General features: G+C 44.7%; 1 protein-coding gene across 1 annotated transcript in view; it reads right to left on the reverse strand.

The window, feature by feature from the left end:
• Positions 1-17,386, reverse strand: part of LOC138261029 (metalloproteinase inhibitor 1-like) — an 87,368-nt gene extending 69,982 nt beyond the window's left edge. Inside the window, exon 1 of the mRNA XM_069209644.1 lies at positions 17,285-17,386. The gene's annotated coding sequence lies outside the window, so the exon portion shown is untranslated. The remainder of the gene's footprint in view (positions 1-17,284) is intronic.
• Positions 17,387-27,860: the final 10,474 nt, after the last annotated feature.

Consider the following 27,860-nt stretch of genomic DNA (forward strand, 5'->3'; position numbering starts at 1 on the left):
CACCACAAAAATACACCACACAAGTTGAGAAAAATAGATAATATTTATCTCAAAACAATAAGGTCAAAACGACAAAGATTCAATAAGCACAAGTTGAAATATCACTTTTAAAAGGTTTCAAAGACTCTCAATCCCTAGAAATAAGCAGTTGTCTCTTTGTTACCCACAGTACCTGGTATGCGTCAAAAATAAGGACGCACGGAGACAGCAGAGGAGGAGATGCGTGGAAAAATAGGGTGTTGTGTCTAATATTCCGACGTGGCACAGACGATGTGTCACTTCTTTCCACACTGCAAGGGGTTTGCTTTGTTTTTCGCAGTGCAGTCTTAATTCCTCACTGCAGTGTGGGGATATTTTGACACCCAGGGATGATGCGGGGAAAATTCTTGACACGCTGGAAGAAGGCAGGGGTGCTGCATCGACACGGTTGATGATGCGTCTAATTTTCTGTCGCAATGCAGGCACTGTGTTGAATTTCCAGTCGGGAAGATGGGGCTGTGTCGTTCCGGTCAGCTGTGCAGCGATTTCCCAGTCGCAATGCAGACTTTGCGTCGATTTCGGCAGGTGGTGTGTTGATTTTCTACACATAAAGAAATTATGTATTTTTGGCCCTGGGACTTCAGAAAACCAAAGCAAGCTCAATCCAAACCCTTGGAGCACTTTTGGGGAAGGCAGAGTCCTTCTTGGCAAAGTCAGAGGCCAGCAGGGCAGCAGGGCAACAGCAGGGCAGCAGTCCTTCTCAGCAAAGCAGTCCAGATGAGTCCTTTGGGTAGCCAGGCAGCTCCTCTGACAAGGTGCAGGTGTAGGTCCAAAAGTGTCTGGTTTGGTGTGGTTAGAGACCTAGTTAGATACCCAAAAATGCCTTCGAAGTGGGGGAGACTTCTAAGAGTGGTTTTGAAGTGCACAAGTTCCCCTTTCAGTTCAGTCCTGTGTGCCAAGGTTCCAGTAGGGGGTTTAGCAGTCCTTTGTGTGAGGGCCGGCCCCTGGTCTTTGAAAAGTGCCAGGCCCTCCACCCTTCCAGCCCAGGAAGACCCATTCAATATGCAGATTAATGCAGGTGTTATTGAGTGCCCTGTGTTTGTGGTTGTCTGGATGACATGCACAAGGGAGCTGTCAACCAGCACAGACCAGACATTGATTGGAGGCAGGCTGTAAGGCACAGATGGTTTTCAGTGCAGAGAAATGCTCACTCATTAAAAGGGGCATTTCTAAAATAGTAATTTAAAATCCAACCTCACCAATAAGCAGGATTTCCATTACCATTCTGGCCATACTAAATATGACCTGGTTACCCCTTTCAGATCAGAATCTACCACTCAAAAAGTATATGACGGCAGACGTAATGCAAAAGAACAGGCCTCACAGTAGTGAAAAACTAATTTAGGAGTTTTTCACTAGCAGGACATATAAAACACATATGTACATGTCGTGCCTTTTACTTACATAGCACCCTGTCCTGGGGATTACCTAGGGTCTAACTTAGGGGTGACTTATATGTAGGAAAAGGGGAGTTTAAGGCTTGGCAAGTACTTTTAAATGGCAAGTCGAAGTGCCAGTGAAACAGCACACACAGGCATTGCAGTGTCAGGCCTGAGACATGGTTAAGGGGCTACTTACGTGGGTGGCACAATCAGTGCTGCAGGCCCACTAGTAGCATTCAATTTACAGGCCCTGGACACATGTAGTGCACTTTACTAGGGACTTATAAGTAAATCAAATATGCCAATTGGGGATGAACCAATGTTACCATGTTTAAGGGAAAGAGCATATGCACTTTAGCACTGGTCAGCAGTGGTATAGTGTGCAGAGTCCTAAAACCAGCTACAACAATGTAGAAAAGTGGAGGGAGACAGGAAAAAAGTTGAGGGCTGACCACCCTAAGGCTGTCACATCTAACAAACTCCTAAATTGTATTGTTGCTTTCCGTGAGTCAACGGCAAAGTCCCACTTACTTACTGACAATTTCAATGATTCCAATTGTTCCTTTTCACAGTTCTTGTAAAAACTGCACCCCTCAGATGCTTATCCTTTCGCTAAGCAGAAAATAGGTTTAGTAGTTTAGCAAAAATAATATTGGATATTGTTTTTTCAGTTGAGGGGCTGAAATCAGCACTTTTTTTTATTATGTAACAAAGAGTATCTTGTTTCCAGGGTGAGAGCTCACACTCACAGAGGAAGAGGTCTGTAACGAGAAAACGGAGGTAATGCATCAAGGAAGCATTGCTGTGCTGTGTGTAACAAACCTAAAGACTGGGCAGTGACATTCTCCAAAGATTTTTTTTTTCAGAAGAAATGAAATGATAATTGTATGAAGTATGCTGCAACAGTGCACCGTAGACATAGGGCCTCATTACGACCCTGGCAGTCATGAGACCGCCAGGGCAGTGGTGGATGTTGGACCGCCGCCAAAGAAGTGGTCCGGCCTCCACATTATGATCATGGCGGAGCTGCCATGGTCGGACTGCCGACACCGCCAGGTTACCGCCAGCCAACAGCCTGGCAGTCTCGGAGGTTTGTAATGCACACCCTGGGGATTATGACTCCCCATTCCGCCAGCCTTTTCATGACGGTTGGATTGCCATGGAAAGGCTAGTGGAATGTGGGTGTTGGGTGCACCTCGGGGCCCTTGCACTTGGAATAGGCACTGCAGGGCCCCCCATGGGCAGAGCCATTGCGCTTTCCACTGCCTGAAATACGGGCAGCAGAAAGCGCAACGGGTGCTGCTACAGCTGCTGCACTGCTACTTTGCCACCGGCTCGATTACACGCGGGCATCAATGTTAAGCCCTGTTTTCCACTGGGCTGGTGGGCAGAAATGCTGTTTCTGCTCACCGGCCTAGCGGGAAACTTGCATAAGGGCGGCGGTGTTCTGGCCGCACAGGCGGTCAGATGGCGGGACAAGTTTGGCGGGTGGCCTCCGCCACCCACCAAACTCATAATGAGGGCCATAGTGTACCTTAGCCAAGAAAAATATTCCACCTCCATTATTTCGATGTATGAGAAATATACATTGTACATTTGCACAAAGCCACGCCTTTTGATTTGGGATGAAATAAGAAAAACATGGTCAATGAGTGCCTGAGGTTGTAGAGTACTTTATTAACCACTACACAATGCCTTACCACTACATCACCTGCACCTGTTTAGCTACCACTACATTGATAGGGAAAATACATCATATTTACTTTTATATCAACTATCACGTCTAAATCCCTATCTTTTAGTATTACAATATATAGTTGTTTTCAAATGTGCTTTTAATTTTTTGCGTTAATTTTAATCTTACAGGAGTTCTTATTTATTTTTATTTTTTCTAAGTGTTTTTGATTCATTTGTAATTCATTTGAAGTAGTAGATCCTCAGGAAGAGCAAAGTAGGCCCACAAACCTATGTGGGTTCATAAACCTAAACAGAAGTCTGCGAACCACCCCCCCAGTAAAAATACAAAAGAAAATGGAGACCAGTATCCACACGATCATTCAAAGTCCATGCACCGTGTGTTTTGATGACCCATGGCAAAGCTCCTGACCCTGTGGTCTGCCAAAAGCCATGCGCAGCAGTGATGGGCCACCCATAGAAGGTTTGGCATAGGATCTTGCTAAAGGCCAGGCTCTACAATCCATTCCTGCTTACATAGCTGGCTTTGGCTTCCTACATGTGGTTGGCAGTAGGGCCTGTCTCACGACCAAGCCCTGCATCCATAATCTCTATGCATGGTGAGTCACCCGCGATGCGTTGGGCACAGGGCCAAAATGAAGGACATCTATGTTGAGATCACACATTTGTGGGTGTCAAACCAAAGTGGAGACTCGCAGCCAATGATGTCTCTAAATGGGAAAACCAGGTGTCCCTACCATTATCAAACATATGGTGTCATACTCATGTGTATATATAAATGTCCTTTAATATGAAACAAAAAGGCAATGAAATGGAACTATAGGCCAAATTAACCTGTGCTTAACACTCTTGTAACTCGGCACCCAGTAGCCAGGCTTAAATAAGAGGCAAAGTATGAAATATTTGTGCAGCATATAAACAGAAATAAAGTGAAAGCATGACACAAGTAAATTTCCAAAGCACGTTAGAGTAAAAGAATAAGTTTGAATAAGTAAATTGACACCAAAACAAGAGAAATCTAATCAGTAGAACCGTAAATATGCAATTGCAAAATTTTAGTTAATTATAGCATCTAAAAGCAAAAAGCACCACTTGCGGTCATCTGGTAATGCTCGACCTGGGGAAAGTCACAAGTTCAGGCTGACCATGGGGTGGATACAGGGACCAGGTAAGCGCTGCTGAAAAGGTTGCCTTCTTAAAGCCTGAGGCGAAGAATTCTGTTTATTGTGGAGGAGCCCGTGAGGAGTGGGGAGAGTGTAATAGATGGTTGTTGCTTTAGCACGAAGAGCCAATCTAGCACCACCAACAAACATTGCTGGAGCTTCACATTGGAGGTTGTCATGAGCAGCAAACGGACCTGTTCATGGCTGTGAACAGCCCAATAGTTCAGGATTTCACCCTTATTCTCAGAAGGAGCTCATCTAGGGCCAACCAAGGGTCCAGGACCTGGAAAGCACCTCTTGGGGAACAGAACTCACTCCAGAAGAAGCCATCAGGGCTCAGGCTGGTTCAGTGCTGCAGGTCAGTTGCAGGGAGGCCTCTGGCGCTTGTTGAGTCCATGTAGCTCAGACAGGAAGTCAGCCAACTGACCCTTGGAGCCACTCAGATTGGCCTGGGATGAAGGTAGCACATCCATTCTCCCTTCTCAGAAACCAAGGCAATGCTGAAGCAGCAGGGCAGTCCTCTGGTAGCAGGAGGGCAGGCCTCTGAGTGCAAGGCAATCCTTCTTCTATAATGCCCACAGGTCAAGGAGCATACTGATGAGTTGCTTTGGAGGTCCATTACTTATACTTGGTGCTAGCCTTTGTTTGTAGCAAACACCCTGCCCTACCCCACATCTTGTTGTGGAACGTTCTCCCTTGCCCTTTCCAGGCACCAAAAAGTCTGGTATGACAAAAGGTTAGTGCTAGGTTCCTTTGTTTGTGCTGGAAGCAAGCACTTAAAACTGCAATTGGGGCAGGGCACAGCTCCACCCCCACCCATCCCGCCAGGCTGGCCCCTTCTGCCCACACCTAATTCCCTTTGGGTCACTCTCTGTGTGGAATACACAAACCCCAACAACAGAGTTGCAGAATCATGTGACTCAGGACACTGACAAAATGCACAAATGGTTAGCAAAAGAAAATGCCAACTTTCTAAAAGTGGCATATTTAGGATTGCGGCTTAAAATCTGACTTTACCATTAAAGTGGATTTTAAAATACAATTCATTTGAGACCAAGCAGTATATCTCTTCCTTCCCAAAATCCAAAGTTAGCACTTATTAAATGTAATAATGTAATCCAGGGGCAGTCAATGAGAGAGATACGCTTCACAGTAGTGAAAAACGAATATAGGACTTTTTCACTACCAGGAAATGTAAAAGTTAAACCCACATGCCCTACTTTTTAAATACCATGCACCCTTCACTATGGCCTTTTAGGGCAAACCTTGCAAGTGACCTATAAGTATTAAAAAGACAGTTTTAGGCCTACTAAGAGGTTTATTTTTCCAGGTCAAAATAGCAGTTTAAAACTGCACCACAGACAGCAAGACAGGCTTGAGGCATGTTTTAAGGGCTTCTTTAGTGGATGGCACAATGAGTGCTGCAGGCCCACCAGTATCATTTAATGTACAGGCCCTGGGTACATGGTGTACCATGTACAGGGACGTACAAGTAAAGTAAATGTGCCAATTAAATATGGTTCAATTTTATCATGTTTTAGGGAGCACTGGTTGGCTGTGCCGACAACAATAAGTTTAGAAAATAAGAGGGGTGAAGGAAAAACGCGTGGGGGAAAATCCGCCAAGTATGTCAGCTCTAACATGTACATCCTGCATATATATTGTTACTACTAAAAATACAACTCCACCAATCAGTGGCAACAGGAACTCAAGGAGAAACTCACTTGGAAATACTAATAACAACAAGTGGTGGTAATACCCAACCCAAAGGAGAAACGTGTGTTTGCTGGGAATGTCCTAAATGAAAATTAATGGAGTTAGATATACTGAAGTTCGCATGTGATTGTCTTTTGCCCTTGAATCACAGGTACATTTATGCCATACACGAGTAATGTATGGAAACACATTTGACCTCTGCTATCTTCAGCTTTCAAGTGAACCAACAAAGCTCAAAGTTCCCGAAATTTACTCACTAAGGACACAGCAGCCTTTTTATAATGTGCATTCTAATGATAGGTACCCTTCATTATAGCTAGGAAACTTCTCACTAACAATATGGTGGAAACAGTTGGATGCAGGAGCAGCTGACGGTGCTTTGAAGGGGCGGGCGGCGCGTGTGGGGGGGATTAATTTAATAACGCTTCCCTTCACTCACTGTCGCCACCGCCACCACGCCGCTCCTCTCCTGCAGGCTACAGGCACAGGCACCAGCCTGCCCTGTGGCCAATCCTAACGCTGCTCAGCGCAGCATTAGGATTGGCTGGGAGGGCCCAGCCAGGGCGCTGCCAGGCAAACTGGGAGCCTGTGCCCGCTCTCTCCAGCCCGGCAACACAGTGCCAGGCTGGAGAGAGCACAGTGCGCATGTGTGTTTGGCCGGAGGAAATGGTCAGCCAAACATACATGCGCACTGAGGGGAGTGCTCTGTGAACTCCCCTCCATGGCTGTCATTCCCAATGCCCCACCCGTTTTACTACAAAACGATAATAAACATAGTTTATTATTGTTTTGTTTTGTAGTAAAAGGTTTGCAGCTGCTGGTGGGGGGGGCAACGCTCCCCCGCTATAGCGGAGGAGCCGCCACTGGTTGGATGTGGTGTATGGTGAACTAACCCTGCTTTTATACCTTCCTGAGCAGGCAGAGTGTTCCCTGTTTAGAAGGATCAGAATCAACCTATTCATCTCAGATGGGCTGCAATACCTTTCAAGGGACAGTTGCAACATTACTTAGGAGGCTGCCATAGTTTGGAAGATCAGAAACATCACTCATCAGAATGGATTCTGTTGCTTGAATCAGACACTACCAAGAGATCTCGGCAGGGCTGGGCATTACTCATCACAACTGAAATTTCTAAATGATGCAGAACAGCACTTCTCACCGGTGATGAGAGGAGCTTGATAGGGCAGTTCTTGCACTGCAGGATCTATCCATGTGTGGTAGTGAAGAATGCCAGTACTTGAGAAAAATGATAAATTAATACCTGGGCACAAAATATGGAGTTACGAAAAATTTAAAGATGGTAAAATTAAGGGTAAATATGTTTTGTCCCCAATAAAATGCTAACGTTGTCTTGGGGAGTCAAGTGGCACACAGAGGGTTTCAGACCAAACGTTGGCACTTCCAAATGGATGGAGAAAACTCAAGTGATAGGTAATAACCCCTGCTCTGTGAATCCCTCTTCTGTATGCTTTGTGTAATCCGTCTGCTGTCCAAACTTGTAAGGTATCTGCAACTTGAGAAACAACACTGCTTTCTAAAGCTGTAAAGCATATGTGAAGCTTGATTGTGCACTGCCAGAGATTGCAAAATATGTTTATTTTTTATTCCCTTTCTCTTTAATGAGGTTCTCAATCATAACATCAATAAGAACCTATTTGGAAGGGGTGGGATAGAAAAAGGAATGTAAATGAAATCTAGATTGATGATATGGTACTTGATAGGCTACATATAACTGAATTTTCTGAACTTCCTGCAACACTTAAGATTTGTTTACGGAACTTGTGCTTCTCAGTATACCGTTTTGCCACAATTTTCCCCAAATTGTCCAAGGGCAATCAAACCTGCTACACTGATCCAATAAAAGGACAGTACCTGCAACTCTCCTGGCAGGCAGAGGGGCTGCAGGGGGGCGTTAAGCGCAGTTGCAACACCTTGAGAATAATGTGCAATGTCAGTCTCTAGTTTTTTTAACCAAATTTATTGTGAGAACGTGCTGTAAAGGTACACCATTTAGCTTTTTTTCAAACTTTCATGAGTGGAGAACTCCCCTCCAAAACCCCAATCAAGAAAGTAAAGCTCATATTTAGGAAAAAGTGGTGCATCAGCTATGATGCGCCACTTTTTTTTAGCCCCCCCCCCCGTCCACCGGCAGCTAACAACACCATGGTTGTGCTGTATTTATAACATGGCTCACCATGGTGGTTGTAAGCACAATAGCGTCAACATTTTTTATTCTATTTTGGAGCTTTGATACATTAGTATAAAAAATGTTGACAGTAGTGCAGTAAAGTGCAAGGAAGCCCATGGCTTACTATGGGGATGTCATTGTAATGCCTGCTATGAGCAGGTGCTAAAAAGTACGACAAAAATGGTGCAGTCAAATCTTTCAAATTTCACTGTGCCTTGTTTGTGGGCCTCCTAGCACCGGAAAGGCATAATGTGGTGCATGGGGTCACAAAGTGGCACAATGCATGCATTGAGCCACTTTGTAAATATTTTGAGGCAGAAAAGCCACTTCAGTGCCGAATTAGTTGTAAAAAGAAATGATGCTATGGCGGCGCTAAGATGGCGCTAGGGGCTCTTAAATATGCCCCTAAGACTCTTGCTTCCCTCGCTCAGATCCAGGGCAGGTGTCACGCCCTCCTGCTTTCAATAACCGCCAGCTGACAGAGGCGATAGCTCACCTTGGAAACATTCCAGCAGATGATGGGAGTTTTACACCTTTTCTATTGCGTGATGCGTGTGCAAAGCACATATTTGCTTCCAGCTCAACAGCTGCACCCTATATGTCACAGTCCAACCACTAAAATTCTATTGCTCCTGTTCCCGGACAGGGATATGTCGCCTCGCCCTCTTAAAGTACAGCTCAAGTCACGTGGAGACTCTGTGAACATCTGCGTGCAAGTGAGCTACCACTCTCTTGATATGAACTATTCCCTCATTTCAAAGCAGTGGGAAGGAAGAAGTGAAGAGTCAGGCCCAATGGAATTGAATCATTTGATTTGCTGGTCATTGGCTGATGGCCATTGGCTGATGGTAGCAGCCAATCTTTAGCTCATTGAATCTTATGCTTATCGGTGGTTTGCCATTCGGTGGACATTTTGGGTGGGTTTTTGCCAAATCAGAGCTCTGTAAAACAAAACAAAATCTGCCAGACATTTCCCACTTTTTTCCCACACAACTACATTTGAATAGTCTCCTTGCCGGATCTGCCAGACCTTTCCCACTTTTCTCCCACTAAATTTCCTTTGAATAGTCTCCTTGGAAACAGTCACCTCAGCCACATGCACGTTTATGAGGGGTAACCATGGGTAACAGCTGCTACCTCTGGCTAGCCCTTTGTTGTCCCCAAATCCTACTCTTGCTACCCCCTCTCATGGGCTGTGAAGGAAGTAGCGAGAACTTTCTGTAATGTTCCATCCTTGTCCTGAGTCCAGCTCCTTGGTTCAAACAGAAGGCTTCAGAGGGGCTAAGGGTGGGGCAGCGGATCACCACTATGTTAACAGCAAGGGTCAAAGGGTGTGTGTGGTGTCTCTCTCAATAGCAATGGCATTTTGGTAAATTGATGTCCATGTTCAGGAAAGTGGGTCAAATGCGATATGGGCCCCTTGCAACCAAACTCTGAGAAAAAGTGGCCGCGAAACATGCATGCTCCTTGTTGCACTGACAGAGAACACAGATATGAGATACATCACCTTATATAAAAGTTCAAAAATCCAAATGAACAAACGTAAATTGTGCATTTTTTCTTTTTCTCCAGAGGTTCTCCTACATCTTTTCCATTTCGGCTAAGTTTGAGGTGCTCCCAGTTCAAGGTACCCCAACAAACCTGAAACCTGGTTATCTTCATAGTCACAATTGGTGACGCCTGTGATAGATGAGGCCCTAAAATGGCCACATATCATCCTGACCTGCCTGTACTTTGCCCTTGAGCATTTGTCAACATGGTGCTGACTGTTGGTGCAGCTCGACCGAGGATCGGCTGGGTGCAAAGGAGCCTCCATCTTGGTTCTGTTGAAGGACCCCCTAACCCCTGCCCCTTCCTTATTTTGGCCGTGCGTGGCTATGGGTGCCCTGTTAGTTCCTGGTGGGGCACTGAGGAAAACATGGCTGCAAGCTGGAGTGTTATTAGTCGGTAGCATGATATTGATGTTGTGAGGTGACTCTACAGGATTAGGCCTCATGTCAGTGTGCCAAAACAACTGTTGTGATAGTGCCCCATGTTTTCTAGATGTTTAGTTGTGTCCTGGTTTGTTGATGTGTGGTGGGTTTCCAACTTCTCTTTACTAGATTGGAACCTGCTAGAACTTTGGTTACTTGTTATTTTGCCAATAGAATAAGTTCATCTGCAATGTCTTATGATGTTTCACTGCATGTGGATGGAGCTTCCTTTTCTGCATTGCAGAACACTTCCTGAGTGATGACCTCCCCTTTATACATTTCGCCTGTGTTAGGAGTGATTAAGTCCTGCTGTTGACTACCACTTGTCTGTAACTTGGGATAGGGATACATTGTGTGTTTCCTTCCTAGAGGTGTGGCTGGTTGTTCCCATGTGTATTAGTGGGGGGTTTCATTATGACATGAACCACCTGGATTGGCTGAGTGGGGTGCTTTGGAGCATTTTTGCTCAGCAGAGGTGAATATTTTCTGATTAAGTGAAATATTAGTGGTTGTGGAAGAGAGTTCTACCAGTGCTCTCCCAGATTTCTTGTTTAGCTTGTTTAGGTGTCATTTGCTAATAGTTTTAAATGTTCTGAATCTGTTGGAGTCCTAGATGCATGTTTGGATGTGTTGGGAGTAGCTGGATCATTTAAAGAGAGATTTAAGGAGTCATATGTGACTATCGGTGGTGAATTATTGCTGTGTCTTCACAGTATTCTCAAAATCGTTTGTACTCTTTACGTGCCTGCTGCGTTTGGCTGATTTGGTCATAGGTCTGATAAATTTATAGGAGGACTTTTCTGAAATTTCTTGAGTTAGTGAAACGAACAGGGATGTAAAGTTTTTGCAAAGTTTCAATGCAACAGCTGTAGCAGCATGGAGGTCATTTAGGGATCGCCAGAGGTGGCAGTTGCAACTCCCAGCTTGCCCCTTGCGACCCCTGGCAGTGCGTCTGCGACACCTGGCCTCAAAGGTGGCAAAATCAGTGAAAGGAACACAAGGGCAGCTCGTTGTTATGGACGTTGCTTGGGCTCCACTTCTTTGTTTTCAATCAGTTTTTTAATTGCACTAATAATGAATAGTGTATTATTCACTATTAGTGTAATAAAAAATGGAGTACAGTTTGCTGGAACATATCCCTGCTTTGTACCTCAGGTAATTAAAAAAACACTTTTAAATGTATGTTGTGTCATTGCTTGAGGGTGAAAGTGTGCTTATGTAAAAGAGTTTGTGTAGGAGTGAGTGAATGTGTGTGAACGCAAGTGTGTGGGAGTGTGTTTGTGTAAGCATCTGAATATGAGTGAATGTGTGTTTGTGCAAGCATGTGTGTGTGTGTGAAAGCAAAGATGAAATGGTGCGTGAGGTCACTTCCGGTACCCCTGGAATTTTGGTGAATTGACGTCCATATGCATTAGATCTATGATGTCAACTATTCTGGACAAGTTGATGTGTTAACAAGGACATTTTCCTTAAATGTTACTATATCAGTGATCTTTTCTAAGAAATAAATATTTTTATTTATGATTTTCAGCAGTGCTAATTGTTCTTTATAAGACCAGATTGGGCCTCGCCAGTGTCTGCCATTTGGATAAAGTAGGGCTTATTTCACCCATGGTGGTTAAGATGGAGTAAATCAGTGGAGGCGTTTCCTGTTTGCTATTAAAACCACGTGAATGTTAAGTTAGTGGTTCCCATGATCCCACAGTTTTTTTTATTGGGGATGATGTCTGAGTTCTTAGATTCAGAATAAGATTATCTATCTCGATCAACAGTTTGGTGATGTACAATGAGTTTGCCATCCCCATTCTGGAATATTTGGTGTGTTGAAGTAGGGATTTGTAGCAGTGTGGGACTATTCACTGCGGTGCAAGGGCTCAAGTCGAGTATCCTGACTGTGCAAGGGCTCTAGTGAGGTGACCAGGGTGTTGGATTCACTCTGTGAGGCAGTGAAGTTTAGGGTGCTTCTCTGTGTAGTTCTGTTGATCCCATCCATTCCATTGTCACAATGACTGATTTTTGTGCTCCAGTACAGCTGGTGTGAGTTCTTGTGTTTAACTGGGGTTCAAGTTTTGATTCTGTTTCAACTGCTACTACTGTTCGCTTGCGTTAGGATGTAAATTCCTTTGCATAGAGACGGACGTGTGCCCATGCCCTGAGTGCCCCAGCTGTAATGATGTCTGGATTCCTGGTGCTCATTTTTGTTGTGAGAGGAGTGAGCTGCTGCACTGATTGAGTCATTCTCTGTGTGCAGGTTCAAGTCGGCAACCCCATGGGCCAGAGGGCACTGCTGTGAAGTTTGCTGTGCCAATCAGGCCATTATCCATGTGCGGTGTTTGTCAGCAACCCCATATGCCAGAGGGAGCCACCGTGAAGTTTTCCACTGTGATCAGGCCATCACCTTTGAGCAGTGTGTAAGTCAGCGACTCCATATGCCAGAGGGAGCCATCGTGAAGTTTGCCATGCCAATCAGGCTGCCTCCAATGTGCGGGTGTGTAAGTCGGTGACCCTGTCTGACAAACGGAGCCGCCATGAAGAGGAACCTGATGCTGAGCCGATAGGGCTAATGCCTGAGTGAGGAAGAGGTGTGGTGTCCCCGTATGGCAGAGGGGGCCAACAGAGGAAGTGAAGGATCAGAGCTTGGTGGATGCCACAGTCATGAGGAGAGGCCACCATGTGGACCCATGCTGGCCAGAGCACAGACAGAGGATCGGAACTAGAAGCAGTTAAAAAATCCCTCCCCTGTGGTGAGGACAAAAGGAAACTTAACGTGGCATTGGATGAGCACCAAGGATACCCAGGTGGGGATCCTGAAGGACTGCATGTGTGGTACTCTAGTGGTAGCTCCTGCACCTGCTGCATCCGGGAAAGAAATGCTGTCCAAGACTCTGGTCGGACGACCCCTGCTGGTGTGGTTAAGATTAGGCAAAGGGTTATAGGACCCTGTGGGAACTTGCCTGCCACATATTGCTTCAGTGCTGGAACACTTTTGAATTTTCTAACAGACTAGAAGTGGGACTCCGCATTCTCAGGCTGCTAGAGGAGACAAACCTGAATGTCACCTATAATGAAAGGGGAATAAGTGCTATCGCTTGTAAGAGGGAAGAGGAACTCAGAAGACTGCCATTAAACACTAGAGTCCTGACCTCAGGGGGCTGTGTGTATTAGTTGTGTATGCTGTATTTTACTTTGTGGTCATGTATAAATACTCTTTTTATCATAAAAGAAAGCATTTGACTGGGAATCATGTATTGCTGCTACTGAATGTATTTTGAGGTGTGAGCCTGTGTTCACCACCCTGTGTCTATCTCCCCCTCGGGAGGCCTTGAACTGCTTACCCCGCTGTACCACTGAGAATCAAGTGCTGATGGGGTACTTGGCCCAGTTGCTAAGACCCCATAGATGGCCAGGTCTCTGGGCATCAGGAGCAAAAGGTCTCAACCCTCATGTTTGGGGCCAGTGGTTCCTGCTTGGACTGTGTACCTCTGAACAAGGTTCTGACAGCTTGTTTCGCTGTTCTGGAGCTAAAAGTGGTATCTGTGCAAGGTCATACCAAGGGTGTATTGATCTCTGTCTTTGGTTAATGGTTTCGAATTTTCTGGCCTCCTTGGATTGGTTGGTTGGTTTCCTTACGGAGGTCTGAGGGTTGCTGCCTGACCCTATGAGGTCGGAAGTATGGCCTTAAACTTGGGGGATTTTTGCCTGTTCTTTAAGTTGTGGTAGCCTGATTTGGTAATTCCAGGGTAGGGGCAAATGAAAAAGATGTGGGGCCAGGTGCTCCGGCGATTTCATAACCTGGCTGACTGATCATTGTTTTTATCATTGTTTGGAAATGTAGGCTTCCCAGGTTCCAGTGATGTACTGCTGTTTTGATATATTAGACCATGAAGATTTTTTTTGCTTCAGCTGTTTTTTTTTGCTGGTTCTGTAGCTGTTGTGGCTGATGTTAAAGAGCTCTTTTTGTATTTTCCTGTGACTGAAAAGTTTGGTGTAGTATATTAACTACGATGCATTTAGAATGAGATCAGGTCAGCTGTTTGGCTTGCTTACCTGGTGGTGCTTGTTAAGGGTTCTTTGCTGCTTTACAAGAAGGCATTTGCCCTTTTTGTGTGGTCCACGGAGAACAGAAGTTGTGATGAATCACCTGGAAACTACAATGACAGCAGTGCATCAATGTCAACCTGGGAAGCCTGAATCTCAAAATGATGAGGTTTTCTACATAATCTCTTTTTACAATGGGAAGGGTCAGGAAGGAGGTACAAGGAAGCACCCGCCGGTCCTTGATCTCAGATCAATGTAGATTTATGACTTTCAAGAACTCAAAAAAGTTACCTGAAGTGAGCCCGCAAACCTGCAACAGTCACATTTGTAACCCTGGCAAACCTTTGTGCGTTCAGTTCTTGCATGTGTGAACATTCATTTGTATATTTGTCCATGTGCAAATCTATGAAAGTAAAGAAAATAGCTAACTTTGGCTTTGCTTTTTTAATTTCTGTGGAAAACATTATTTTCTGCATAGAAACCTCCTTCCGTGCACCTTCACCCTTTTCATGGAAAAGGTTTTACATCTGCCTTGTCAGGTCAGGAGTGAAGGTTATATCTACCCATAAAAGTATAACTTTGTAGGTGTGCATAAACTCAAATGACATCCTAGCCCTCAACCTCCCACTTTCTGCAGTACATTAACTCACTTGAAAGTCTCTGAGTCAATAAAGTCCTTTACAAGAGCAAACACATCTTTTTCAGGTGTAACCTAACTTACAACATGCAAATGTTCAGCTATTGTTATTCTCACGGTATTTTCGCTGAAACTAAGACAAGAAAGGGAGCCGATGCAAAAGTGGAAAACTGTCACATCCACAAATCTGCTACGATCAAAACATTTACATAATTAAAGAAGTGGAATATTAGAGCTCCATGGTGATCAGAAAACTGTTCTCAACAGAACTGATGGATGGACAGGGTATGCATAAGCAGAGAATGCAAATATTCAAAGAAATGACATAAATATAGCCCTGGTATATCCATATTCCAGTATATTCAGAAAGATGGCATAATATCAGCCTTAATAAAATCCAAACCATGCCATAATCTGAGTTGGTCTTATCAAAGCTCTGATAGAACGACAGTATTAAAATTGTCTTTAACCTCACTCCCTTTTCACCAAATAGGACAAGTAGATTTCCCGAGCCCTTATCTCTTGGACAAGTAGATAACTTCTACCTTACCTCTTCCAAACACACCAACTGCTCCTGAAGGTTCCCCCCAGGGTATTTTTGGAGGTTGGAAGAGGTTGCATTGATGCCTGCTTGGGGTAAAAGCTATCTACCACAAACCAACCTTTTACTTGCTAGAACCATGTTGAACGTGCTAGGTGTTTCCAGAGGTTTACAAAACCATTCCTGTCTCGGAAGAGGGTCACAAGCATTCTCTCAGTCCCGTTCTCACTGGGAGATAACACCACAAGCAGCCTCCTGCTCAGGCGCTGCCTATACTGATGATGCTTTTGAAGAAACTGTTGTGATCAGTGGCGCAACAATACTTGGGGGGGGGTGCAAAGTACATGAAGGCCCTCTCTCCACAGCACAACACCTACCACTCTTGCTGATGGGGGTCTCTGGAGCTCGCCCTCCATACATCGGTGGGACATATGTTACACCACTGGTTTTGATTTTGGTGAGTGCACATGTAAAACCTATGTTTCTTCTTGTCAGGTGAAATAAAAATCCATACAATTGTCCTTCTAGGTCCTTCGAATAACCCTGAGCATTGTAAACCTATAAAAACCTGAAGTGTTAAAGTTTAGCGTTGATTCGAGATTTGACAACGTTTTCAACTTATGTGTGGTTGAAGTTCAAGGTGATCAACCTCTAAATGTATCTTCCAAATTCTGCATGTAAACAAAAGTAATGTGTAACAATTATTGCTGGAAATATTTGGTGCATTTATGTTTAGTTAAGTTTAGTTTAGTTTACTTAAGCTACATTGTGGGCTCCTGCTATAATGCGCGTACACCACTGGTTAGTACATGTTAGCACCTGGAGAAGTCTGTGTCAAGAATATCCCCACTGAGAGCAAAAACTGCAGTCACTTGGGACATAAAATTTGGTGACTGATTTCAGCTTTCCTTCAAGACTTAGGAAAAGTCCAAATGTTTAATGAAATCCAGTACCTAACAAGGTGTTTGGTCTGTTGGCCGGATCTAATCTCTTGATTCTTCCGAGGTGATGTGATGGGCCTTGCAAAGCAAAAATATTAAGGATTCCTTCCAGGATTACTGCTGAATAACAGTGCTCTTCGGTGGCTTTAGTAGCTTACTCCCTTAGCTCTGTGGCTACCCATGAAAAAGAGCTGCCACGTCTTGGATGAATAGACCCACTTAAGTGTGTCTAGAATAAGGTTACAGTCCCACACAGGTCCCTCTGGTCTATGTTTCTATGGTCAATTCTTGCATTGAATTGAATTTAAATTGCAATGATATAGTGTGTACTACTCATGAGGAGGCGTTGAAGAATAGAACATCACAAGTAAGCTTGTGGTTTTTTTATAGATTAAGGTTTGAGGTCAATATGATTGTGTTACATGACACCCTTCACACTTTAAACCTTCCCTGGGACCTTCCTGCGTAGATGTACTAAACCCTAGTGACTAGAGGTCTGGTTAGAGAGTACACTAGCATAGAAGCCGAAACAAACCAGAAAGACATTTTACATTGTATTGATATTTAGATAGCGGAAACCTAACCGGGAAGCATTGACCATGTATATCTACAGTGGATTTACATTTTTGTATTGCGCAATGACAGGTCACATTTTAGGCAGAGCAATGTTAAATAACTGTCCTGCAGTCACACAGTTTTTAGCCACGTCCAAAGATCGATGTCAGAGGCCAGGTGCCTAGAGTCCAAAGAAAAGAGTGTAGCCAATATACCTCACTGTAATATACGCAAAGTTTCCATTGCATGGGATCAGGGAATCAAAGTTCAAATGGTTAAGGTAGTCTTCGTATCCATTTTGAAAGATAAAAATAAATTCATAGACAGACAGTCCGATAGATAGATAGATAGATAGATAGATAGATAGATAGATAGATAGATAGATAGATAGATAGATTGATTGATTGATTATGTACCTTCCTTGGTAAGACTGAATTCTCTCTCTGGGTGACCAGCAGCTTTGAGTCCCTTCCTCTTCTGTTCCTCCCCGGGCCAGAACTGATGGGCAGCCAGATGTACCTGTGCCCTCACCAAAGGCCCCATGCAACCTTCATTAAATAAGGACTCGTCACACATTAGATAAGGAGCAAAGAGAAGAGAGGATGAGGCGAGAACTAGGCAAGAAGCCAAAGTAAATGTTTAAGAGGCAAAATTGAGAGTGCGTGAGAGTAAAAAGTGAGAAACAGGAGAACGTCACAGGGCTGTACACATTTGAGGGACTGCTCCTTCACACACTTTCTTGAGTTATGTAAGAAACGTCGCAAAGTTTGTGAAGATTACATATCAAAAATAAAATACTTAAATAAAATGCTTTGGAAAGATCCTCTGCAAATTACAACTGTTTGTGCATTTTTATCAGGAAAATTATATTCCATTTAATTAAAAATTTCTGAAAATGACACCTGCGATTCCACATGTTGAGGGATAATTTTTAATGCAAAAGGTATAGTTGTAGGGAAAAATAGCAGAGGCTCAATTGGAAAAGGCGTTCAAAACATCACATTTTTGAAGTGGAAAATCGTGGTCTTTGCCCACTTCTTCCAGTGGAATAAAAACTTTCCAAACCACCAACAAGAAGGAGTAACTGAAAAATAACGTGCAAAAAATAACTATGGCAAAAATCAAACTAAGTTAATAAAGAAAGGTAATTACAAAAGAAAAAGAACAAAAAACTGAGCAGACATATTGCCTGTGAAAGGCTTAATTCCTAACTTTTGACACTCCACAATATTCACATAGCTTATGTGTTAGCAAAATCTTTGACATGGTTACACTAAACATTAGGCCTGGGTGGATCTCTTAGATTTTCACTTCACTGTAAAATCAGCACGAACTGCACCACTTTGCTGCATCTTTCTGCAGCTCAGGTAGATTTTCTACTCGAGTGGTAGCTTTCTCAATGCGAACAATTGTGACCTGTCGCAACTGCCTGCAGTGAGAAATCTCACTGGGAGGAATTCTAGCACCCAAAATTCACACTAGGGGACTCAGACATTTGCTCGCACTTTCCATCTTAACACTGGCAAGCTGCACGCAAGAAAACTGATGTGGCATTTGTCGGAGTTTTGTCAAAACTCTGTGTTCCAAGCAGATCGCGGTCTGTGCAAAACTCTGCTAACTCCGGCAGCAGAGCGGAATGTTTTACCCACCCCTACTAAACATGTCCATCCCTTAATGTCGAGGAGTTAGCCCCCGTGAGAGGGGGATGATGTGGGGTAAAAGTCTGAACTGCCGACTTCAGAGCAGGAGGAGTCCCGGAGTAGAATTACATCCTGTGTTTCTGGGCAAATCACATAGGGGGTCATTCAGACCTTGGCGGATGGCGGAGGCCGTCCGCCAAGGTACCGCCGACAAATGACCGCACCGCGGTCAAAAGACCGCGGCGGCCATTCAAACATTTCCGCTGGGCCGGCGGGCGCTCTCCAAAAGAGCGCCCGCTGGCCCAGCGGAAATGCCCCTGCAACGTGGACGCCGGCTCAGAATTGAGCCGGCGTAGTTGCAGGGGTGCGACGGGTGCAGTTGCACCCGTCGCGTATTTCAGTGTCTGCAAAGCAGACACTGAAATACTTTGTGGGGCCCTCTTACGGGGGGCCCTGCGGCACCCCCTACCGCCATCCTGTTCATGGCGGGTTTCCCACCATGAACAGGATGGCGGTAGGGGGTGTCTGAATCCCCATGGCGGCGGAGCGCGCTCCGCCGCCATGGAGGATTCAATGGGGCAGCGGTAAACCGGCGGGAGACCGCCGGTTTACCCTTTCTGACCGCGGCTGAACCGCCGCGGTCAGAATGCCCTTGGGAGCACCGCCAGCCTGTTGGCGGTGCTCCCGTGGTCGGTGACCCTGGCGGTCACCGGCCGCCAGGGTCAGAATGACCCCCATAATGTCACCAAGCATTCAATTCAGCACCTTGAGACCCTCATGGGTGTTTCACTGCGCTTTACAAATCATGGATATATTTATGTGGTTCTCGGTTTATTAATTTTCAGATAGCAACTGTTAGACCTGACAACCTTAGGGTGGTCATCCCTAACTTTTTGCCCGCCTCCCTCCACTTTTTAGACACTGTTTTTGCTGGTTTTAAGACTCTGCACACTTTACCACTGCTAACGAGTGCTAAAGTGTATATGCTCTCTCCCTTTAAACATGGTAACATTGGATCATACCCAATTGGACTATTTAATTTACTTATATGTCCCTAGTAGAGTGCACTATACGTGCCCAGGGCCTGTCGATTAAATGCTACTAGTGGGCCTGCAGCACTGATTGTGCCAACCACTTAAGTAGCCCCTCAACTTTGTCTCAGGCATGCCATTGCAAGGCCTGTGTGTGTAGTTTCACTGCCAATTCGACTTGGCATGTAAAAGTACTTGCCAAGCCTACAACACCCAGTTTTCTACATATGAGACACCCCTAAGGTATGCCCTAGGTAACCATAGGGCAGGGTGCTGTGTAGGCAAAAGGCAGGACATGTACCTATGTAGTTTACATGTCCTGGTAGTGCAAAACTCCTAAATTCGTTTTTACACTGCTGTGAGGCCTGCTCCCTTCATAGGCTAACATTGGGGCTGCCCTCATACATTGTTTGAGAGGTAGCTGCTGATCTGAAAGGAGTGGGAAGGTCATATTTAGTATGGCCAGAATGGTGATATAAAATCCTGCTGACTGGTGGAGTTGGATTTAATATTACTATTTTAAAAATGCCACTTTTAGAAAGTGAGCCTTTCTCTGCACTTAAATCTTTCTGTGCCTTACAATCCACATCTGGCTGGGTTCAGTTGACAGCTCCTTGTGCATTCACTCAGACACACCACAAACACAGGATACCCAGCCTCATTTCCATACATCTGCATTTTTAATGGGTCTTCCCTGGGCCTGCTCTCACACAAATGACTGCCACACCCTTCTACTGGGAAAATTTCACTGCACGCCGAACCGGAAGGACGCAGCCCGACTTCGCAACGAGAAGATCAACTCAGCGGCAGCATAGCGACCACAAATTCAATGCACGGTCCAATGGATCGACGCCTAGCCGAGCCGGAACAACGCAGCCCGACTTCCAGTGAGGAATCGACGGAAGCGCTTGCCGTGTGGTAGAAAATTTGACGCAACACCCACCGGATCAACGCAGCTCCTGTGACTTCATCCTGCCAGCGCAGGAAATCCACTCACCATCCCCGGGGCATCTGAAAACCCCACAACACGAAGAGGATCCACGACCGAGTGCCGGAAATTGACGCACAGCCTTCCCTGGTGGAAATTAAACAACGCATCGCCATGTGCGGCCCGAGAAATCAACACACACCCCTTTGTTTCCACGCCTCTCCTCTGCAGCCCTTTGCAGAGATTTTTCACGCAAACCAGGTACTTTGTGCTTGAAGGAGACTTTGTTTGCTTTTAAAAGACTTAAGACACTTTATATCACTTTTCAGTGATATCTCTACATTTACTTATTGCATCTTTGATCGTTTAGGCCTGCATTTATCCAGATAAATATTATATATTTTTCTAAACACTGTGTGGTGTATTTTTGTGGTGCTATATGTTGGTATTGTATGATTTATTGCACAAATACTTTACACATTGCCTTCTAAGTTAAGCCTGACTGCTCAGTGTCAAGCTACCAGAGGGTGAGCACAGGATAATTTGGATTGTGTGTGACTTACCCTGACTAGAGTGAGGGTCCTTGCTTGGACAGGGGGTAACCTGACTGCCAACCAAAGACCCAATTTCCAACAGCAACCCTGGTTGCACACTCCATCACAGTCCTCTGTTTCTGAGCTCTGATGTCTGCAGCTCATGCACCAAATCAGAGAATTTCCTAATTAACTATATGTGCATTATACATTGCAATGTCTTTAACAAGACATAGGTGCACATCTCTAGTGTGAATCAGTACACTCAATGATGCAGAGCCCCTGTCCCAGTATGGCCTGTTAATGCAGCTGTGAGCTCCTGTGGACACGCATCAGTGTTCCCAGTTTCTCACACTTGCTGTGCCAGTGTTTCCATTCTCCTGCAAGTGTATCAAGAGCCTGCTGCAGTCACTGCAATGGAGACTTTGAGCTTCCTGCAAGCCAGTGGAAGGGGCTCTGGTGGACTGCTGCAAAAACGTAGATCCTGTGCATTTTTGGTTGTGAGTAGCCCAGCAGCTTCTGGACCAGTACCTATGCAAACACGTGCTTCTCAGAAATGTTTTAAGGCATGAGCAAAATGGACAACTGCCCAGGCCTCCTACCTTACAAGAGACCTCCCAACCATCCAGAAAACAAATGTCCTCTGTAGCTTATTTCTGTACATTTTTGTATAGAAAACTTCAACAACTTCAACATATATTTCAATATTGTTAAGCAACAAAGGGCTTGAATTAGAAGAGAATGTGTAATAAAATTCAAAGTTGTTCCAAACAGGAGTCCACAAAATATTTCCATCCCATGGCCCCAAAAATCCTTAAGATCACACTGTTGCTACTAGGCATGTCCTACAATTCCCTGCACAGTAAATACCATTACAGTGACAACACTCAATGGCGCAGAACAAAGATACTGGAAGTCCTTTACAACAAGGCGCCTCACTTTAGGCACTGTTGTAAAATATCCTGTTCCTAGCGGGTGGTGACCTCACTCTCTTTCTTCTCTCTGGCAGAGGACTTTCCACTTGGTAATCTATATTCTCGAAATCCATTTCAACTTCTACTCAAATTAAATGTTTCCTTATTATTTGTTAGCAGCACTTCAGCGGACTACTTACAATTATAAATATTCTACATTTCATTGCTGCTTAAAATGTATATGACTGTAAACAAACGTTATGATATTTCATGTTAGCTGAGAAAAACAAGGCATCTTTATATCAACATTTTTATTTCTTAGGAATATGGACCATAACACACAGTATCGAAAATCCATGAAGTGGAAACAAATGAATAAAACACGATTTACATCTTGTACACTATTCCCAGTTGAGACACATCTGTTCAAACTTGCTCTTGTTCTCCCCTACTCCTTCTTATGGTTCCAATCTGAAGGCAGTCGGACTTAAAATTCTCATAAAAATGGGGAACCTCACAGACAGTCACATTAATCAAGAAGAATCTTTGATCCAACATAGAATGCAACAGAAAATGTACAATCAACTTCAGTCCCTTGTTTTTCCTAAACCCTGCATGTAGCTAGCAGCTTTCGGATATTTCTGTATGCTCTTCAATAACCAAATTAAAATTAGCATCTAAACATTCTCTAGAAATATACTAGCATTATTCAATTTCACTGCAGCAACATAGCTCGCTTAGAAAAGGCTCACTGAAGACACTACAGGGCATATTTATGAAAAATGGCGCACAAGTGCGCTAGCGCAGTTGTGTGTCCTTTTTTTTAACGCAAGCTAACACCATCCTCTAATGCCATCCATGCGCCATATTTATAAAATGACGCATGATGGCTCTAAGAAATGGCTAACGTCTCAAAAAAAAGACTCTAGCCAGTAACGGATGGCGTTAGGGGAAATGGCACTAGTGGGTAAAAAATGATGTTAGGCTGATTAGCGACACAATATCTGCCGCTAGTCAGCTTTGCGTCATTTTGTGACGCACAAGCAACCAAAAAATGTCTTTTGTCTAAGTATAGACAATGCCCACCACAGGAACCAGTGTCCCCAGGGCAAGCCCAACATACCCAGTGCCCACGTAAGGGGCCCCCCAGTGGCACACCACACACATACACATACCTCCAACCTACTTGTGATGGGCTCCCTCCTCCTGTAGTGTTCCTGTGGTGTGGGTGGTGGTGATGCTGGGGGTTGGGCTGGGCATCATTGTGCCCATGCCATGGTGTTCCCCCAAAGGAAATGGGCCTGCCAGCACATTAACGCCTGGTGTGATCAGGCGTTAACTAATGACGCTAATCGGTCTTAGCAACATTATTTAGTTGTCTTAGTTGTGTGTCGTTTCTGCGTCGGGCATTAAATATGGCGCTGGGGGGCTAGCGTCATTTTTAGGAAGGGAACGCCTACCTTGCATCTCAATGACACAAGGTGGGGTGGTGCTTCCTAGAAATGGTGCCAACACCAATATTTTGATGCTAGATGGGTCTGGCGTCAAAATATAAATATGGAGTTTAGCTAGCACTGCTCTAGCGCCAAAATAAATTACGCTAAGGCAACGCCAACTGCCCATAAATATGGGCCAATGGGCCTTATTTAGAGTTTGGCATAAATATGGAGGTGCTGCCTAACTGAAGCTAATTCATCTTCATTTAGAGTCAGGTGGACATGTTTCAGACAGTGGTGCCTCCACTAGCTCCACCTGTAGAAACTGTACATTAACAGCCAGACAGTGCTGAGGTAGTTCGTGTAGGTCAATCACACTGTCCACCCTGTTTAGCAATGACCCTGTGATGTACTTTTTTTTCAGTTGTTGTTTTCTGGGACCATCAAGGAAAAAAATATATAAATGCCCCTTTCTCTCTGGGAGAAAATTTCCAGGGTGCAAGGGGCAGTAAGTTTTTGTAAAAAAAAATAATAAATAACTCTGCTTTGGGAGTTTGTTTTTAAAAAAAAAAAAAAAACGTTTTCTGGGACCGCTCAGCAAACTTTCAGGGCCTTCAGAGGAGTTGCAGCTAACGTATAATCTATATTGAAACATTTGCCAGCCACTGTATCTATGATAATGAAGAAAGAAATGTGTGCACCAAATATAGTTTAAACCTAAACTTTCTTTTGGGCATAGCTGAAAACAGCCATTTTAAATAAATATGTTTGCACACTTAACTATGAGGCTTCTAAGGAAAGCATAAACCTCTCTTGGTCAACTCTGCATAAACCGTGCAGTGTCAGCTCTCAAAACATAACTAAAGTCATGAATAATTGTGAAATAACATATGGCACAGATCCAGTAGGGCACACATCCAGAGGCATAATGAAACAGAGCATGCATGGACATTTCAGCAGTGATATACAGGCTAAATAAAGAAACAGTGCCAGTGTGAGGACTGCAACCTGCGAGAAGCCCTCATCATGCACACACAGGGGTACAGGAGCCTGCAGGAAGCAGGGTCTCCTAATGTCCAGGCAGCAGAATCAAACATGTCTGTGAAGCATGCATTGCTCTGTGTGGAAGCCCTGAGAACCGTAACATGTGCACACCGGCTGCTGCACTGGTGCAGAAGCGGGAAGAAGTGAAGTGTGTGGTGGGCAGCACATAGGACATATAGAGAGTACTGTGAGAATAAATATGACTAGAATCATTAAGTGTCGAGGTGGGACAAGGGGAAGAGGAAAGAAGACACAAAAGATGTGTGGCAACTCTCAGCATGGAGGGGTGGGGGGTAACGGAGGAGGGCATTGCAAACAAAGCACAAAAGTGCGGAAAAGTGTGGGGAAAGCAACAGAGAAGCTGGGGGTGGGAGAGTGACCCACAATACAAGGGGGCAGTGGTATGAAGCAGACTTAGCGTACAGGAATGGAGAAGAATAAGAAAACATACACTCGCATGGAAAGACAAAAGAAAAAGTGAAGGGGAAGCAGCACAAAGGGGAGCAGAGGAGAGCATGAGAACACTCCACTCACATGGAGTGACACAAGAAAAAAGGTAATTCCCTGCATTTAAGTAGTGGAAGGATACAAGTCACCCAATCGAAAGGATGGTAAAGAGGGTATGCTCACGGGAGGGGCAAACATAATAAGGAGTAGGAAAGCTCTCAAATAAAAAGTAAGCAAAAGAGACTGACAAATAGCCAACCAGTGGTAAATAATGATCGATCTATTGTAAGTTTGTGGTGTGGTTCACAAGCAGTCTATCTTAAGTGAACATCTAATTGCTGTTTGAAGACGAGACCTAAAAATAGCCTGAGGCACGTCTGTGTTCTGACTGCTACCCTATTCTGTTTTTTTATACCTCTTACACCTAGCACCATAGAGTGAGATTAGATTATTTTCACTCAAGAATAGGAGGATGCATGTGGGCTGCATTCAGGGAGGACCTGGCTTGGCAGTTCAGGCTGGACTGTTCCCATTGGAGCAAGTTCAAGATTGAAGTGCATATAGGTACATCCAAACTGAGGTGGCATTGTGTGCAAAATAACAGTGGCTTGGTATGCGGCCTGAGTAATTACCAGTGGCAGAGATTAGTTAAAGTATTTGATTCCTCACATTTCGCATACTTTTGTATGTTGCCCTGAATGGGACGAGTATGCCCAGACATGGGTGCCGTGCACAATGTGTCATTGGAACCAAGCTATGCCTGGCTGATGAGCCCATAAGAAGTGTGAAATTGTCCTGAATTGCATGGTTCTGGTTCAGGGGGTGCCTGGTTCAGCAGTTTGGCTTGCACTGTTCCCACTGGAGCAGGATCAAGACTGATTGGCATATAGCTGGGTCCAAATTTAGGTGCTATTGTGTGCCAAATAACAATGGATTTGGATGCAGCCAAGAGCTATACCCACTAGCTGACATTAATTCAATCATTCCATCCACAGCCTTTTATATAATTTAGTATGTCGCCCTAAGAGGAAAGGGTATAGCCAGATGTGGGTCTTGTGCAAATTGCATGACTGGAACCAAGTTATACTTGGCTGATAAGACGATAACCAAGTAATTCCTGGCTGATGAAACTGGTCCTGGATTGCTTGTAATCTAGTTCAGAGCGGACCTGACTTGGCAGTTTGGGCTGGACTGTTCTCACTGGAGTAGGGTGTTAGACCTGGCATCCTTGGTGTGGTCCCCCCTGTCCTTTTTGCCTTTCTGTTCATGTTTTGACTTTGTGCTGGACTCTGTTTTTGTTGTTGTTGGTACTCTGGACACTTTACCACTGCGCACCAGTGCTAACATGAAAGTGTCCCCTGTGTAAATTGTATGTGTAACGGTCTTTTCCATGATTGCCATATTTGATTTACTAGTACGTCCCTAGTACAGTGCACTAGAGGTGCCCAGGGCCTGTAAATCAAATGCTACTAGTGGGCCTGCAGCACTGATTGTGCCACCCACAAGTAGCCCTGTAAACATGGCTCAGAGCTGCCACTGCAGTGTCGGTGTGTGCAGTTTTAACCAGCCAATTCCACATGTCAAGTGTACCCACTTGCCAAGCCCAAACCTCCCCTTTGTATCCATGTAAGGCACCCATAAGGTAGGCTCTAGGTGGCTCCATGGGCAGGGTGCAGTGTATGTTATAGGTGGGACATGTACTGATGTGTTTTACATGTCCTAACAGTGAAATACCGTCAAATTTGTTTTTCACTGTTCCAAGTCCTATCTCTCTCATAGGTTAACATGGGGACTGCCTATAATTTCTTTTAAGTGCAGTTTCCCTTGGGAGCAGATAGAGATATGTGAGTTTGGGGCCTTTGAACTCACAATTTAAAAATACATCTTTTGGTAAAGTTGTATTTTTAATTGTCAGTTTGAAAATGCCACTTTTAGAAAGTGGGCATTTTCTTGTTTAAACCATTCTGTGACTCTGCCTGCTTGTGTATTCCCTGTCTGGGTCAGACTGACAGTTGGGCTGTTTGTGAATCTCCACTAAACAGTGACACAAAGGGAGATGGGGTGTAGCCAGCATTTCCTGATGAGTCATCTGGGCTAGAGTGGAGGGAGGGGTGGTCACTTACACCTGAATGGGCTGTGCATGCCCTCACACAATGCAGTCGCCAACCCCCTGGTGCGAGTCTGGAGCCAGTCCTCGGCCAGGTAGGATCTTGTGAACAACAGAGACTTTCCTTTGAAGTATGCCAACTGCAAAGCCAGAAAGGGGTATTAGTACTGGACCCAAACCCCCAGATTTTCAGAGTACTTGTGGATTCAAGAGAAACCTCTGCCAAGAAGAAGAGTGGAAGAGCTGGAGGAGGAGTACTGCCCCTTTGCCTGTGACTGTGCTTTGCTGGTTTGGTCTGCAGTTGCTGCTTCTGCCTGAAAGAGGACAAAGACTGGACTTTGTGGTATATTCCTTTTCAGAGTGTGTGCTTGAACTAATCGCTGCCTTTGAGATAAGTCTGACTGATTGTGCCAAGCTACCAAGGGAGTGATCAGGGGTTATCTAAGTGTGTATATCCATTGCCCTGACTAGAGTGAGGGTCCCTGCTTGGACAGAGTGCAAACTGACTCCAACCAGAGACCCCGTTTCTAAAACAGGGTCAAGACCGATTTGCATATAGCTAGGTCCAAACTGAGGTGGCATGGTGTGCAAAATAAAAATGGATCGGGATGTGGCGTGAGTAATTACCAATGGTTGAAATTAATTCAAGCATTCAATCCATCATTTTTTGTATACTTTTCCTGTGTCATAACAGACCTTGTTGCTCAGTGCAAAAAAAGGGGAGCACACTGCCTCACACTTCAGCAAAAAGTTGGCCCCAATACATCTTGGTAAATGCAGTCAGATTCGTTTCACATTAACAAAAGTAATCAAAGTCTTTCACCTTAGTAGGTGCAGCAAGTGCTGTGTATCTCTGGACACGTGTTTCTGGGTTTCGCCCGTCATCAGCAGAGAGCAGCATATTTTGTGGGG

This window comes from Pleurodeles waltl, chromosome 10 (assembly GCF_031143425.1).
Source record: "Pleurodeles waltl isolate 20211129_DDA chromosome 10, aPleWal1.hap1.20221129, whole genome shotgun sequence".
NCBI lineage: Eukaryota > Metazoa > Chordata > Amphibia > Caudata > Salamandridae > Pleurodeles > Pleurodeles waltl.